The following is a 16,977-nucleotide window of genomic DNA, read 5'->3' as shown; positions in this document are numbered from 1 at the left end:
GGGGAGAGAGCGGGGGGACAGTGGGATTAGTTTGGGGACTGATACAGGGCTATGGGGAGAGAGAGCGGGGGCAGACGGATTAGTTTGGGGACTGATACAGGGCTATGGGGAGAGAGCGAGGGACAGTGGGATTAGTTTTGGGACTGATACAGGGCCATGGGGAGTGAGAGTGAGGGCAGTGGGATTAGTTTGCGGACTGATACAGGGCTATGGGGAGAGAGAGCGGGGGCAGACGGATTAGTTTGGGGACTGATAAAGGGCTATGGGGAGAGAGAGCGGGGTGACAGTTGGATTAGTTTGGGGACTGATACAGGGCTATGGGGAGAGAGCGGACGCAGAGGGGTTAGTTAGGGGACTGACACAGGGCTATGGGGAGAGAGCCGGGGGGACAGTGGGATTAGTTTGGGGACTGATACAGGGCTATGGGGAGAGAGCGAGGGACAGTGGGATTAGTTTTGGGACTGATACAGGGCCATGGGGAGTGAGAGTGAGGGCAGTGGGATTAGTTTGGGGATTGATACAGGGCTATGGGGAGAGAGAGGGGACTGTGGGATTAGTTTGGGGATTGATACAGGCCTATGGGGAGTGAGAGGAACAGTGGGATTAGTTTGGGGACTGATACAGGGCTATGGGGAGAGAGCGAGGGACAGTGGGATTAGTTTTGGGACTGATACAGGGCTATGGGGAGAGAGTGGGGGGGCAGTGGGATTAGCTTGGGGACGGATACAGCGCGATGGGGAGAGAGTGCGGGGGGGCAGTGGGATTAGTTTGGGGACTGATACAGGGCTATGCGGAGAGCGGGTGGACAGTGGGATTAGTTTGGGGACAGATACAGTGCTATGGGGAGAGCGGGTGGACAGTCGGATTAGTTTGGGGACTGATACAGGGCTATGGGGATAGCGCGGGGGACAGTGGGATTAGTTTGGGGACTGATACAGGGCTATGGGGAGAGAGCGGGGGGACAGTGGGATTAGTTTGGGGACAGATACAGGGCAAGGGGGGGAGAGCGGGGACAGTGGGATTAGTTTGGGGACTGATTAGGGCTGTGGGATGAGAGCGTGGACAGTGGGATTCGTGTGGGGACTGATACAGGGCTTTGGGGGGAGAGCGGGGGCAGTGGGATTAGTTTTGGGGACTGATACAGGGCTATGGGGAGAGAGCGGGCGCAGTGGGATTAGTTTGGGGGCTGATACAGGGCTATGGGGAGAGCGTGGGGACAGTGGGATTAGTTTGGGGACAGATACAGGGCAATGGGGAGAGAGCGGGGACAGTGGGATTAGTTTGGGGACTGATACAGGGCTACGGGGAGAGAGAGCGGGGCCAGAGAGATTAGTTTGGGGACTGGTACAGGGCTATGGGGAGAGAGCACGGACAGTGGGATTAGTTTGGAGACTGATACAGGGCTATTGGGAGAGTGGGGACAGTGGGATTCATTTGGGGACTGATACAGGGCTATGGGGAGAGAGAGTGAGGGCAGTGGATTAGTTTGGGGACTGATAAAGGGCTATCGGGAGAGAGCGGGGACAGTGGGATTAGTTTGGGGACTGATACAGGGCTACGGGGAGAGAGACCGGTGGCAGCGGGATTAGTTTGTTGACTGATGCAGGGCTATGGGGAGAGAGCGGGGGGCACTGGGATTAGTTTGGGGACTGATACAGGGCAATGGGGAGAGCGAGTGAGGGCAGTGGATTAGTTTGGGGACTGATACAGGGCTATGGGGAGAGAGAGTGAGGTCAGTGTGATTAGTTTGGGGACTGATACAGGGCTATGGGGAGAGAGCGGGGGACAGTGGGATTAGTTTGAGGACAGATACAAGGCTATGGGGAGAGCGCGGGGGACAGTGGGATTAGTTTGGGGACTGATACAGGGCTATGGGGAGAGAGAGTGGGGGGCAGTGGGATTAGTTTGGTGACTGATACGGGGCTATGGGGAGAGAGCGCGGTGGGGCAGTGGGATTAGTTTGTGGACTGATGCAGGGCTATGGGGAGAGAGAGCGGGGGGACAGTGGGATTAGTTTGGGGACTGACACAGGGCTATGGGGAGAGTGGCGGGACAGTGGTATTAGTTTGGGGACTGATACAGGGCTATGGGGAGAGAGCGGGGGACAGTGGGATTAGTTTGAGGACAGATACAAGGCTATGGGGAGAGAGCGGGGGACAGTGGGATTAGTTTGGGGACTGATACAGGGCTATGGGGAGAGAGAGTGGGGGGCAGTGGGATTAGTTTGGGGACTGATACGGGGCTATGGGGAGTGAGCGCGGGGGGACAGTGGGATTAGTTTGGGGACTGATACAGGGCTATGCGGAGAGCGGGGACAGTGGGATTAGTTTGGGGACAGATACAGTGCTATGGGGAGAGCGGGTGGACAGTGGGATTAGTTTGAGGACAGATACAGGGCTATGGGGAGATTGTCGGGGGCAGTGTGATTAGTTTGGGGACTGATACAGGGCTATGGGGAGAGAGCGGGGGCAGTGGGATTAGTTTGGGGACTGATACAGGGCTATGGGGAGAGAGAACCGGGGGACAGTGGGATTAGTTTGGGGACTGATACAGGGCTATGGGGAGAGAGCGGGGTAAGAGGGATTAGTTTGGGGACAGACACAGGGCTATGGGGAGAGTGGGGGGACAGTGGGATTAGTTTGAGGACTGATACAGGGCTATGGGGAGACAGAGCGGGGGGACAGTGGGATTAGTTTGGGGACTGATACAGGGATATGGTGAGAGAGCGGGGACAGTGGGATTAGTTTGGGGACAGATACAGGGAAATGGGGAGAGAGCGGGGACAGTAGGATTTGTTTGGGGACTGATACAGGGCTACGGGGAGAGAGAGCGGGGCCAGAGAGATTAGTTTGCGGAATGATACAGGGCTATGGGGAGAGAGTGGGATTGTGCGATTAGTTTGGGGACAGATACAGGGCTATGGATAGAGCGGGGGGACAGTGGGATTAGTTTGGGGACTGATACATGACTTTGGGGAGAGAGCGGGGGACAGTGGGATTAGTTTGAGGACAGATACAGGGCTATGGGGAGAGAGCGGGGCACAGTGGGATTAGTTTGGTTACTGATACAGTGCTTTGGGGAGAGAGAGTGGGGGCAGTGGGATTAGTTTGGGGACTGATACGGGGCTGTGGGGAGAGAGCGCGGGGGGGCAGTGGGACTGGTTTGGGGACTGATACAGGGCTATGCGGAGAGCGGGTGGACAGTGGGATTAGTTTGGGGACAGATACAGGGCTATGGGGAGAGCGGGTGGACAGTCGGATTAGTTTGGGGACTGATACAGGGCTGTGGGGAGAGCGCGTGGGACAGTGGGATTAGTTTGGGGACTGATACAGGGCTATGGGGAGAGAGAGCAGGGGGCAGTGGGATTAGTTTGGGGACTGATACAGGACTATGGGGAGAGAGCGGGTGACAGTGGGATTCGTTTGGGGACTGATACAGGGCTATGGGGAGAGAGCGGGGACAGTGCGATTAGTTTGGGGACTGATACAGGGCTATGCGGAGAGCGCGGGGGACAGTGGGATTAGTTTGGGGACTGATACAGGGCTATGGGGAGAGAGCGGGTGACAGTGGGATTAGTTTGGGGACTGATACAGGGCTATGGGGAGAGAGCGGTGGACAGTGGGATTAGTTTGGGGACTGATACAGGGCGATGGGGAGAGAGCGGGGGGCAGTGGAATTAGTTTGGGGACTGATACAGGGCTATGGGGAGAGAGCGGGGGACAGTGGGATTAGTTTGCGGTCTGATACAGGGCTATGGGGGGAGAGCGGGTGGTCAGTGGGATTAGTTTGGGGACTGATACAGGGCTATGGGGTGAGAGCGGGGGACAGTGGGATTAGTTTGGGGACTGATACAGGGCTATGCGGAGAGCGCGGGGGACAGTGGGATTTGTTTGGGGACTGATACAGGGCTATGGGGAGAGAGAGCAGGGGGCAGTGGGATTAGTTTGGGGACTGATGCAGGGCGATGGGGAGAGAGCGGGTGACAGTGGGATTAGTTTGGGGACTGATACAGGGCTATGGGGAGAGCGCGGGGACAGTGCGATTAGTTTGGGGACTGATACAGGGCTATGTGGAGAGAGCGTTGGACAGTGGGATTAGTTTGGGGACTGATACAGGGCGATGGGGAGAGAGCGGGGGGCAGTGGAATTAGTTTGGGGACTGATACAGGGCTGTGGGGAGAGAGCGGGGGACAGTGGGATTAGTTTGGGGTCTGATACAGGGCTATGGGGTGAGAGCGGGTGGTCAGTGGGATTAGTTTGGGGACTGATACAGGGCTATGGGGAGAGAGCGGGGACAGTGGGATTAGTTTGGCGACTGATACAGGGCTATGGGGAGAGAGCGGGGACAGTGGGATTAGTTTGGGGACTGATACAGGGCTATGGGGAGAGAGTGGGGCAGTGGGAATGGTTTGGGGACTGATTCAGGGCTATGGGGTGAGAGCGTGGACAGTGGGATTAGTTTGGGGACTGATACAGGGCTATGGGGAGTGAGAGTGATGGCAGTGGGATTAGTTTGGGGATTGATACAGGGCTATGGGGAGAGAGAGGGGACAGTGGGCTTAGTTTGGGGATTGATACAGGGCTATGGTGAGAGAGAGGGGACATTGGGATTAGTTTGGGGATTGATACAGGCCTATGGGGAGAGAGTGTGGCAGTGGGATTAGTTTGGGGACTGATACTGGGCTATGGAGAGAAAGCGGGGACAGTGGGATTAGTTTGGGGACTGATACAGGGCTATGGGGAGAGAGAGCAGGGACAGTGGGATTAGTTTTGGGACTGATACAGGGCTATGGGGAGAGAATGGGGACATTGGGATTCGTTTGGGGACTGATACAGGGCATTGGGGAGAGAGCGGGGGCAGTGGGATTAGTTTGGGGACTGATACAGGGCTATGGGGAGAGAGCGGGCGCAGTGGGATTAGTTTGGGGACTGATACAGGGCTATGGGGAGAGCGCGGGGACTGTGGGATTAGTTTAGGGACTGATACAGGGCTATGGGGAGAGAGAGCAGGGACAGTGGGAGAAGTTTGGGGACTGATTCAGGGCTATGGGGAGAGAAAGCAGGGACAGTGGGATTAGTTTAGGGACGGATACAGGGCTATGGGGTGAGATAGCAGGGACAGGGGGATTAGTTTGCGGACTGATACAGGGCTATAAGGTGGAGAGTGTGGCAGTGCGATTAGTTTGAGGACTGATACAGGGCTATGGGGAGAGAGTGGGGGAGTGGGAATCGTTTGGAACTGATAAGGGCTATGGGATGAGAGCGTGGACACTGGGATTCGTGTGGGGACTGATACAGGGCTATGGGGAGAGAGCGGGGGCAGTGGGATTAGTTTTGGGGTCTGGTACAGGGCTATGGGGAGAGAGCGGGCGCAGTGGGATTAGTTTGGGGACTGATACAGGGCTATGGGGAGAGAGCGGGGACAGTGGGATTAGTTTACGGACTGATACAGGGCTATGGCGAGAGAGAGCAGGGACAGTGGGATTAGTTTGGGGACTGATACAGGGCTATGGGGAGAGAGTGGGGACAGTGGGATTAGTTTGGGGACTGATACAGGGCTATGGGGAGAGAGTGGGGACAGTGGGATTCGTTTGGGGACTGATACAGGGCTATCGGGAGAGAGCGGGGACAGTGGGATTAGTTTGGGGACTGATAAGGGCTATGGGATGAGAGCGTGGACAGTGGGATTCGTTTGGGGACTGATGCAGGGCTTTGGGGAGAGAGCGGGGCAGTGGGATTAGTTTTGGGGACTGATACAGGGCTATGGGGAGAGAGCGGGCGCAGTGGGATTAGTTTGGGGACTGATACAGGGCTATGGGATGAGAGCGGGGGTCAGTGGGATTAGTTTGGGGACTGATACAGGGCTATGGGGAGAGAGTGGGGACAGTGGGATTCGTTTGGGGACTGATACAGGGCTATGGGGAGAGAGAGTGAGGGCAGTGGATTAGTTTGGGGACTGATACAGGGCTATCGGGAGAGAGCGGGGACAGTGGGATTAGTTTGGGGACTGATACAGGGCTACGGGGAGAGAGACCGGTGGCAGAGGGATTAGTTTTTTGACTGATACAGGGCTATGGGGAGAGAGCGGGGGACACTGGGATTAGTTTGGGGACTGATACAGGGCTATGGGGAGAGAGAGTGAGGGCAGTGGATTAGTTTGGGGACTGATACAGGGCTATGGGGAGAGAGAGTGAGGTCAGTGTGATTAGTTTGGGGACTGATACAGGGCAATCGGGAGAGCGCGGGGAAAGTGGGATTAGTTTGGGGACTGATACAGGGCTAAGGGGAGAGAGACCGGGGGCAGAGGGATTAGTTTGTTGACTGATACAGGGCAATGGGGAGAGAGCGGCGGGCACTGGGATTAGTTTGGGGACTGATACAGGGCTATGGGGAGAGAGAGCGGGGGTACAGTGGGATTAGTTTGGGGACTAACACAGGGCTATGGGGAGAGTGGCGCGACAGTGGTATTAGTTTGGGGACTGATACAGGGCTATGGGAAAAGAGAGCGGTGGGACAGTGGGATTAGTTTGGGGACTGATACAGGGCTATGGGGAGAGAGCGGGGGCAGTGGGATTAGTTTGGGGACTGATACAGGGCTATGGGGAGAGAGAGCCGGGGGACAGTGGGATTAGTTTGGGGACTGATACAGGGCTATGGGGAGAGAGCGGGGTAAGAGGGATTAGTTTGGGGACAGACACAGGGCTATGGGGAGAGTGGGGGGACAGTGGGATTAGTTTGGGGACTGATACAGGGCTATGGGGAGAGAGCGGGGGACAGTGGGATTAGTTTGGGGACTGATACAGGGATATGGTGAGAGAGCGGGGACAGTGGGATTAGTTTGGGGACAGATACAGGGAAATGGGTAGAGAGCGGGGACAGTGGGATTTGTTTGGGGACTGATACAGGGCTATGGGGAGACAGCGGTGGACAGTGGGATTAGTTTGGGGACTGATACAGGGCGAGGGGGAGAGAGCGGGGGGCAGTGGAATTAGTTTGGGGATTGATACAGGGCTATGGGGAGAGAGCGGGGGACAGTGGGATTAGTTTGGGGTCTGATACAGGGCTATGGGGGGAGAGCGGGTGGTCAGTGGGATTAGTTTGGGGACTGATACAGGGCTATGGGGAGAGAGCGGGGGACAGTGGGATTAGTTTGGGGACTGATACAGGGCTATGGGGAGAGAGAGCAGGGGGCAGTGGGATTAGTTTGGGGACTGATACAGGGCTATGGGGAGAGAGCGGGTGACAGTGGGATTAGTTTGGGGACTGATACAGGGCTATGGGGAGAGCGCGGGGACAGTGCGATTAGTTTGGGGACTGATACAGGGCTATGGGGAGAGAGCGTTGGACAGTGGGATTCGTTTGGGGACTGATACAGGGCGATGGGGAGAGAGCGGGGGGCAGTGGAATTAGTTTGGGGACTGATACAGGGCTATGGGGAGAGAGCGGGGGACAGTGGGATTAGTTTGGGGTCTGATACAGGGCTATGAGGGGGGAGCGGGTGGTCAGTGGGATTAGTTTGGGGACTGATACAGGGCTATGGGGAGAGAGCGGGGGACAGTGGGATTAGTTTGGCGACTGATACAGGGCTATGGGGAGAGAGCGGGGGACAGTGGGATTAGTTTGGGGACTGATACAGGGCTATGGGGAGAGAGCGGGGGACAGTGGGATTAGTTTGGGGACTGATACAGGGATATGGTGAGAGAGCGGGGACAGTGGGATTAGTTTGGGGACAGATACAGGGAAATGGGTAGAGAGCGGGGACAGTGGGATTTGTTTGGGGACTGATACAGGGCTACGGGGAGAGAGAGCGGGGCCAGAGAGATTAGTTTGCGGACTGATACAGGGCTATGGGGAGAGAGTGGGATTGTGCGATTAGTTTGGGGACAGATACAGGGCTATGGATAGAGCCGGGGGACAGTGGGATTAGTTTGGGGACAGATACATGGCTTTGGGGAGAGAGCGGGGGACAGTGGGATTAGTTTGAGGACAGATACAGGGCTATGGGGAGAGAGCGGGGCACAGTGGGATTAGTTTGGTGACTGATACAGTGCTATGGGGAGAGAGAGTGGGGGCAGTGGGATTAGTTTGGGGACTGATACGGGGCTGTGGGGAGAGAGCGCGGGGGGGCAGTGGGATTAGTTTGGGGACTGATACAGGGCTATGCGGAGAGCGGGTGGACAGTGGGATTAGTTTGGGCACAGATACAGGGCTATGGGGAGAGCGAGTGGACAGTCGGATTAGTTTGGGGACTGATACAGGGCTGTGGGGAGAGCGCGTGGGACAGTGGGATTAGTTTGGGGACTGATTCAGGGCTATGGGGAGAGAGAGCAGGGGGCAGTGGGATTAGTTTGGGGACTGATACAGGGCTATGGGGAGAGAGCGGGTGACAGTGGGATTCGTTTGGGGACTGATACAGGGCTATGGGGAGAGAGCGGGGACAGTGCGATTAGTTTGGGGACTGATACAGGGCTATGGGGAGAGAGCGTGGGACAGTGGGATTAGTTTGGGGACTGATACAGGGCTATGCGGAGAGCGCGGGGGACAGTGGGATTAGATTGGGGACTGATACAGGGCTATGGGGAGAGAGCGGGTGACAGTGGGATTTGTTTGGGGACTGATACAGGGCTATGGGGAGAGCGCGGGGACAGTGCGATTAGTTTGGGGACTGATACAGGGCTATGGGGAGACAGCGGTGGACAGTGGGATTAGTTTGGGGACTGATACAGGGCGAGGGGGAGAGAGCGGGGGGCAGTGGAATTAGTTTGGGGATTGATACAGGGCTATGGGGAGAGAGCGGGGGACAGTGGGATTAGTTTGGGGTCTGATACAGGGCTATGGGGGGAGAGCGGGTGGTCAGTGGGATTAGTTTGGGGACTGATACAGGGCTATGGGGAGAGAGCGGGGGACAGTGGGATTAGTTTGGGGACTGATACAGGGCTATGGGGAGAGAGAGCAGGGGGCAGTGGGATTAGTTTGGGGACTGATACAGGGCTATGGGGAGAGAGCGGGTGACAGTGGGATTAGTTTGGGGACTGATACAGGGCTATGGGGAGAGCGCGGGGACAGTGCGATTAGTTTGGGGACTGATACAGGGCTATGGGGAGAGAGCGTTGGACAGTGGGATTCGTTTGGGGACTGATACAGGGCGATGGGGAGAGAGCGGGGGGCAGTGGAATTAGTTTGGGGACTGATACAGGGCTATGGGGAGAGAGCGGGGGACAGTGGGATTAGTTTGGGGTCTGATACAGGGCTATGAGGGGGGAGCGGGTGGTCAGTGGGATTAGTTTGGGGACTGATACAGGGCTATGGGGAGAGAGCGGGGGACAGTGGGATTAGTTTGGCGACTGATACAGGGCTATGGGGAGAGAGCGGGGGACAGTGGGATTAGTTTGGGGACTGATACAGGGCTATGGGGAGAGAGCGGGGGACAGTGGGATTAGTTTGGGGACTGATACAGGGATATGGTGAGAGAGCGGGGACAGTGGGATTAGTTTGGGGACAGATACAGGGAAATGGGTAGAGAGCGGGGACAGTGGGATTTGTTTGGGGACTGATACAGGGCTACGGGGAGAGAGAGCGGGGCCAGAGAGATTAGTTTGCGGACTGATACAGGGCTATGGGGAGAGAGTGGGATTGTGCGATTAGTTTGGGGACAGATACAGGGCTATGGATAGAGCGGGGGGACATTGGGATTAGTTTGGGGACAGATACATGGCTTTGGGGAGAGAGCGGGGGACAGTGGGATTAGTTTGAGGACAGATACAGGGCTATGGGGAGAGAGCGGGGCACAGTGGGATTAGTTTGGTGACTGATACAGTGCTATGGGGAGAGAGAGTGGGGGCAGTGGGATTAGTTTGGGGACTGATACGGGGCTGTGGGGAGAGAGCGCGAGGGGGCAGTGGGATTAGTTTGGGGACTGATACAGGGCTATGCGGAGAGCGGGTGGACAGTGGGATTAGTTTGGGGACAGATACAGGGCTATGGGGAGAGCGGGTGGACAGTCGGATTAGTTTGGGGACTGATACAGGGCTGTGGGGAGAGCGCGTGGGACAGTGGGATTAGTTTGGGGACTGATACAGGGCTATGGGGAGAGAGAGCAGGGGGCAGTGGGATTAGTTTGGGGACTGATACAGGGCTATGGGGAGAGAGCGGGTGACAGTGGGATTAGTTTGGGGACTGATACAGGGCTATGGGGAGAGAGCGGGGACAGTGCGATTAGTTTGGGGACTGATACAGGGCTATGGGGAGAGAGCGTGGGACAGTGGGATTAGTTTGGGGACTGATACAGGGCTATGCGGAGAGCGCGGGGGACAGTGGGATTAGTTTGGGGACTGATACAGGGCTATGGGGAGAGAGCGGGTGACAGTGGGATTTGTTTGGGGACTGATACAGGGCTATGGGGAGAGCGCGGGGACAGTGCGATTAGTTTGGGGACTGATACAGGGCTATGGGGAGACAGCGGTGGACAGTGGGATTAGTTTGGGGACTGATACAGGGCGAGGGGGAGAGAGCGGGGGGCAGTGGAATTAGTTTGGGGATTGATACAGGGCTAGGGGAAAGAGCGGGGGACAGTGGGATTAGTTTGGGGTCTGATACAGGGCTATGGGGGGAGAGCGGGTGGTCAGTGGGATTAGTTTGGGGACTGATACAGGGCTATGGGGAGAGAGCGGGGGACAGTGGGATTAGTTTGGGGACTGATACAGGGCTATGGGGAGAGCGCGGGGACAGTGCGATTAGTTTGGGGACTGATACAGGGCTATGGGGAGAGAGCGGGTGACAGTGGGATTAGTTTGGGGACTGATACAGGGCTATGGGGAGAGCGCGGGGACAGTGCGATTAGTTTGGGGACTGATACAGGGCTATGGGGAGAGAGCGTTGGACAGTGGGATTCGTTTGGGGACTGATATAGGGCGATGGGGAGAGAGCGGGGGGCAGTGGAATTAGTTTGGGGACTGATACAGGGCTATGGGGAGAGAGCGGGGGACAGTGGGATTAGTTTGGGGTCTGATACAGGGCTATGAGGGGAGAGCGGGTGGTCAGTGGGATTAGTTTGGGGACTGATACAGGGCTATGGGGAGAGAGCGGGGGACAGTGGGATTAGTTTGGCGACTGATACAGGGCTATGGGGAGAGAGCAGGGGACAGTGGGATTAGTTTGGGGACTGATACAGGGCTATGGGGAGAGAGTGGGGCAGTGGGAATGGTTTGGGGACTGATTCAGGGCTATGGGGTGAGAGCGTGGACAGTGGGATTAGTTTGGGGACTGATACAGGGCTATGGGGAGAGAGCGGGGGGCAGTGGAATTAGTTTGGGGACTGATACAGGGCTATGGGGAGAGAGCGGGGGACAGTGGGATTAGTTTGGGGTCTGATACAGGGCTATGAGGGGAGAGCGGGTGGTCAGTGGGATTAGTTTGGGGACTGATACAGGGCTATGGGGAGAGAGCGGGGGACAGTGGGATTAGTTTGGCGACTGATACAGGGCTATGGGGAGAGAGCAGGGGACAGTGGGATTAGTTTGGGGACTGATACAGGGCTATGGGGAGAGAGTGGGGCAGTGGGAATGGTTTGGGGACTGATTCAGGGCTATGGGGAGTGAGAGTGATGGCAGTGGGATTAGTTTGGGGATTGATACAGGGCTATGGGGAGAGAGAGGGGACAGTGGGCTTAGTTTGGGGATTGATACAGGGCTATGGTGAGAGAGAGGGGACATTGGGATTAGTTTGGGGATTGATACAGGCCTATGGGGAGAGAGTGTGGCATTGGGATTAGTTTGGGGACTGATACTGGGCTATGGATTGAAAGCGGGGACAGTGGGATTAGTTTGGGGACTGATACAGGGCTATGGGGAGAGAGAGCAGGGACAGTGGGATTAGTTTTGGGACTGATACAGGGCTATGGGGAGAGAATGGGGACATTGGGATTCGTTTGGGGACTGATACAGGGCATTGGGGAGAGAGCGGGGGCAGTGGGATTAGTTTGGGGACTGATACAGGGCTATAGGGAGAGAGCGGGCGCAGTGGGATTAGTTTAGGGACTGATACAGGGCTATGGGGAGAGAGAGCAGGGACAGTGGGATTAGTTTGGGGACTGATTCAGGGCTATGGGGAGAGAAAGCAGGGACAGTGGGATTAGTTTAGGGACGGATACAGGGCTATGGGGAGAGTGGCGCGACAGTGGTATTAGTTTGGGGACTGATACAGGGCTATGGGGAGAGATAGCGGGGGGACAGTGGGATTAGTTTGGGGACTGATACAGGGCTATGGGGAGAGAGCGGGGGCAGTGGGTTTAGTTTGGGGACTGATACAGGGCTATGGGGAGAGAGAGCCGGGGGACAGTGGGATTAGTTTGGGGACTGATACAGGGATATGGGGAGAGAGCGGGGTGAGAGGGATTAGTTTGGGGACTGACACAGGGCTATGGGGATAGTGGGGGAAGAGTGGGATTAGTTTGGGGACTGATACAGGGCTATGGGGAGACAGAGCGGGGGGACAGTGGGATTAGTTTGGGGACTGATACAGGGATATGGTGAGAGAGCGGGGACAGTGGGATTAGTTTGGGGACAGATACAGGGAAATGGGGAGAGAGCGGGGACAGTGGGATTTGTTTGGGGACCGATACAGGGCTACGGGGAGAGAGAGCGGGGCCAGAGAGATTAGTTTGCGGACTGATACAGGGCTATGGGGAGAGAGTGGGACAGTGCGATTAGTTTGGGGACAGATACAGGGCTATGGATGGAGCGGGTGGACAGTGGGATTAGTTTGGGGACTGATACAGGGCTATGGGGAGAGAGAGCAGGGACAGTGGGATTAGTTTTGGGACTGATACAGGGCTATGGGGAGAGAATGGGGACATTGGGATTCGTTTGGGGACTGATACAGGGCATTGGGGAGAGAGCGGGGGCAGTGGGATTAGTTTGGGGACTGATACAGGGCTATGGGGAGAGAGCGGGCGCAGTGGGATTAGTTTAGGGACTGATACAGGGCTATGGGGAGAGAGAGCAGGGACAGTGGGATTAGTTTGGGGACTGATTCAGGGCATAAGGGAGAGAAAGCAGGGACAATGGGATTAGTTTAGGGACGGATACAGGGCTATGGGGAGAGTGGCGCGACAGTGGTATTAGTTTGGGGACTGATACAGGGCTATGGGGAGAGATAGCGGGGGGACAGTGGGATTAGTTTGGGGACTGATACAGGGCTATGGGGAGAGAGCGGGGGCAGTGGGTTTAGTATGGGGACTGATACAGGGCTATGGGGAGAGAGAGCCGGGGGACAGTGGGATTAGTTTGGGGACTGATACAGGGCTATGCGGAGAGCGCGGGGGACAGTGGGATTAGTTTGGGGACTGATACAGGGCTATGGGGAGAGAGAGCAGGGGGCAGTGGGATTAGTTTGGGGACTGATACAGGGCTATGGGGAGAGAGCGGGGACAGTGCGATTAGTTTGGGGACTGATACAGGGCTATGGGGAGAGAGCGGTGGACAGTGGGATTAGTTTGGGGACTGATACAGGGCAATGGGGAGAGAGCGGGGGGCAGTGGAATTAGTTTGGGGACTGATTCAGGGCTATGGGGAGAGAGCGGGGGACAGTGGGATTAGTTTGGGGTCTGATACACGGCTATGGGGGGAGAGCGGGTGGTCAGTGGGATTAGTTTGGGGACTGATACAGGGCTATGGGGAGAGAGCGGGGGACAGTGGGATTAGTTTGGCGACTGATACAGGGCTATGGGGAGAGAGCGGGGGACAGTGGGATTAGTTTGGGGACTGATACAGGGCGATGGGGGAAAGCGTGGGACAGTGGGATTAGTTTGGGGACTGATACAGGGCGTTGGGGGGAGTGCGGGGCGACAGTGGGATTAGTTTGGGGACTGATACAGGGCTATGGGTAGAGAGCAGGTCAGTGGGATTAGTTTGGGGACTGATACAGGGCTATGGGGAGAGAGAGCGGGGACAGTGGGATTAGTTTGGGGACTGATACAGGGCTATGGGGACAGCGCGGGTGGGCAGTGGGATTAGTTTGGGGACTGATACAGGGCTATGGGGAGAGAGCGGGTGGCAGTGGGATTAGTTTGGGGACTGATACAGGGCTATGGGGAGAGAGCAGGTCAGTGGGATTAGTTTGGTGACTGATACAGGGCTATGGGGAGAGAGAGCGGGGGACAGTGGGATTAGTTTGGGGACTGATACAGGGCTATGGGGAGAGCGTGGGGGGGCAGTGGGATTAGTTTGGGGACTGATACAGGGCTATGGGGAGAGAGCGGAGGCAGTGGGATTAGTTTGGGGACTGATACAGGGCTATGGGGAGAGAACGTGGACAGTGGGATTAGTTTAGGGACTGATACATGGCTGTGGGGAGTGAGAGTGAGGGCAGTGGGATTAGTTTGGGGATTGATACAGGGCTATGGGGAGATAGAGGCGACAGTGGGATTTGTTTGGGGATTGATACAGGACTATGGGGAGAGAGAGGGGACAGTGGGATTAGTTTGGGGACTGATACAGCGTTATGGGGAGAGAGTGGGGTGGCAGTGGGATTAGCTTGGGGACTGATACAGGGCTATGGGGAGAGAGCGGGGGACAGTGGGATTAGTTTGGGGACTGATACAGGGCTATGGGGAGAGAGTGGGGTGGCAGTGGGATTAGCTTGGGGACTGATACAGGCCTATGGGGAGAGAGCGGGGGACAGCGGGATTAGTTGGGGGACTGATATAGGGCTATGGGGAGAGAGTGGGGCAGTGGGAATGGTTTGGGGACTGATTCAGGGCTATGGGGTGAGAGCGTGGACAGTGGGAGTCGTTTGGGGACTGATACAGGGCTATGGGGAGAGAGTGGGGCTGTGGGATTAGTTTTGGGGACTGATACAGGGCTATGGGGAGAGAACGTGGACAGTGGGATTAGTTTAGGGACTGATACATGGCTGTGGGGAGTGAGAGTGAGGGCAGTGGGATTAGTTTGGGGATTGATACAGGGCTATGGGGAGAGAGAGGGGACAGTGGGATTTGTTTGGGGATTGATACAGGGCTATGGGGAGAGAGAGGGGACAGTGGGATTAGTTTGGGGTCTGATACAGGGCTATGGGGAGAGAGCGAGGGACAGTGGGATTAGTTTTGGGACTGATACAGGGCTATGGGGAGAGAGAGGGGGGGGCAGTGGGATTACCTTGGGGACTGATACAGCGTTATGGGGAGAGAGCGCGGGGACAGTGGGATTAGTTTGCGGACTGATACAGTGCTATGGGGAGAGAGTGGGGCAGTGGGAATGGTTTGGGGACTGATTCAGGGCTATGGGGCGAGAGCGTGGACAGTGGGATTAGTTTGGGGACTGATACAGGGCTATGGGGAGAGAGCGGGGACAGTGGGATTAGTTTGGAGACTGATACAGGGCTATGGGGAGAGCGGGGACAGTGGGATTAGTTTGGGGACTGATACAGGGCTATGGGGATAGTGCGGGGGCAGTGGGATTAGTTTGGGGACTGATACAGCGTTATGGGGAGAGAGCGGGGGACAGTGGGATTAGTTTGCGGACTGATACAGTGCTATGGGGAGAGAGTGGGATGGGCAGTGGGATTAGCTTGGGGACTGATACAGCGTTATGGGGAGAGAGCGGGGGACAGTGGGATTTGTTTGCGGACTGATACAGTGCTATGGGGAGAGAGTGGGGCAGTGGGAATGGTTTGGGGACTGATTCAGGGCTATGGGGCGAGAGCGTGGACAGTGGGATTAGTTTAGGGACTGATACAGGGCTATGGGGAGTGAGGGCATTGGGATTAGTTTGGGGATTGATACAGGGCTATGGGGGGAGAGAGGGGACAGTGGGCTTAGTTTGGGGATTGATACAGGGCTATGGTGAGAGAGAGGGGACATTGGGATTAGTTTGGGGATTGATACAGGGCTATGCGGAGAGAGTGTGGCAGTGGGATTAGTTTGGGGACTGATACAGGTCTATGGGGAGAGAGCGGGGGCAGTGGGATTAGTTTGGGGACTGATACAGGGCTATGGGGAGAGAACGTGGACAGTGGGATTAGTTTAGGGACTGATACATGGCTGTGGGGAGTGAGAGTGAGGGCAGTGGGATTAGTTTGGGGATTGATACAGGGCTATGGGGAGAGAGAGGGGACAGTGGGATTTGTTTGGGGATTGATACAGGGCTATGGGGAGAGAGAGGGGACAGTGGGATTAGTTTGTGGACTGATACAGGGCTATGGGGAGAGAGCGAGGGACAGTGGGATTAGTTTTGGGACTGATACAGGGCTATGGGGAGAGAGAGGGGGGGCAGTGGGATTAGCTTGGGGACTGATACAGCGTTATGGGGAGAGAGCGGGGGACAGTGGGATTAGTTTGCGGACTGATACAGTGCTATGGGGAGAGAGTGGGGCAGTGGGAATGGTTTGGGGACTGATTCAGGGCTATGGGCCGAGAGCGTGGACAGTGGAATTAGTTTAGGGACTGATACAGGGCTATGGGCCGAGAGCGGGGACAGTGGGATTAGTTTGGAGACTGATACAGGGCTATGGGGAGAGAGCGGTGGACAGTGGGATTAGTTTGGGGACTGATACAGGGCGATGGGGAGAGAGCGGGGGGCAGTGGAATTAGTTTGGGGACTGATTCAGGGCTATGGGGAGAGAGCGGGGGACAGTGGGATTAGTTTGGTGTCTGAGACAGGGCTATGGGGGGAGAGCGGGTGGTCAGTGGGATTAGCTTGGGGACTGATACAGCGTTATGGGGAGAGAGCAGGGGACAGTGGGATTAGATTGCGGACTGATACAGTGCTTTGGGGATTGAGTGGGGCAGTGGGAATGGTTTGGGGACTGATTCAGGGCTATGGGGCGAGAGCGTGGACAGTGGGATTAGTTTAGGGACTGATACAGGGCTATGGGGAGTGAGGGCATTGGGATTAGTTTGGGGATTGATACAGGGCTATGGGGAGAGAGAGGGGACAGTGGGCTTAGTTTGGGGATTGATACAGGGCTATGGTGAGAGAGAGGG

The sequence above is a fragment of the Chiloscyllium plagiosum genome, unplaced genomic scaffold (genome assembly GCF_037043375.1).
Source record: "Chiloscyllium plagiosum isolate Xiang-an unplaced genomic scaffold, Cpla_swu_hap1 HiC_scaffold_41, whole genome shotgun sequence".
NCBI classification, from domain to species: Eukaryota; Metazoa; Chordata; class Chondrichthyes; order Orectolobiformes; family Hemiscylliidae; genus Chiloscyllium; species Chiloscyllium plagiosum.
This window is presented reverse-complemented; position numbering follows the sequence as displayed.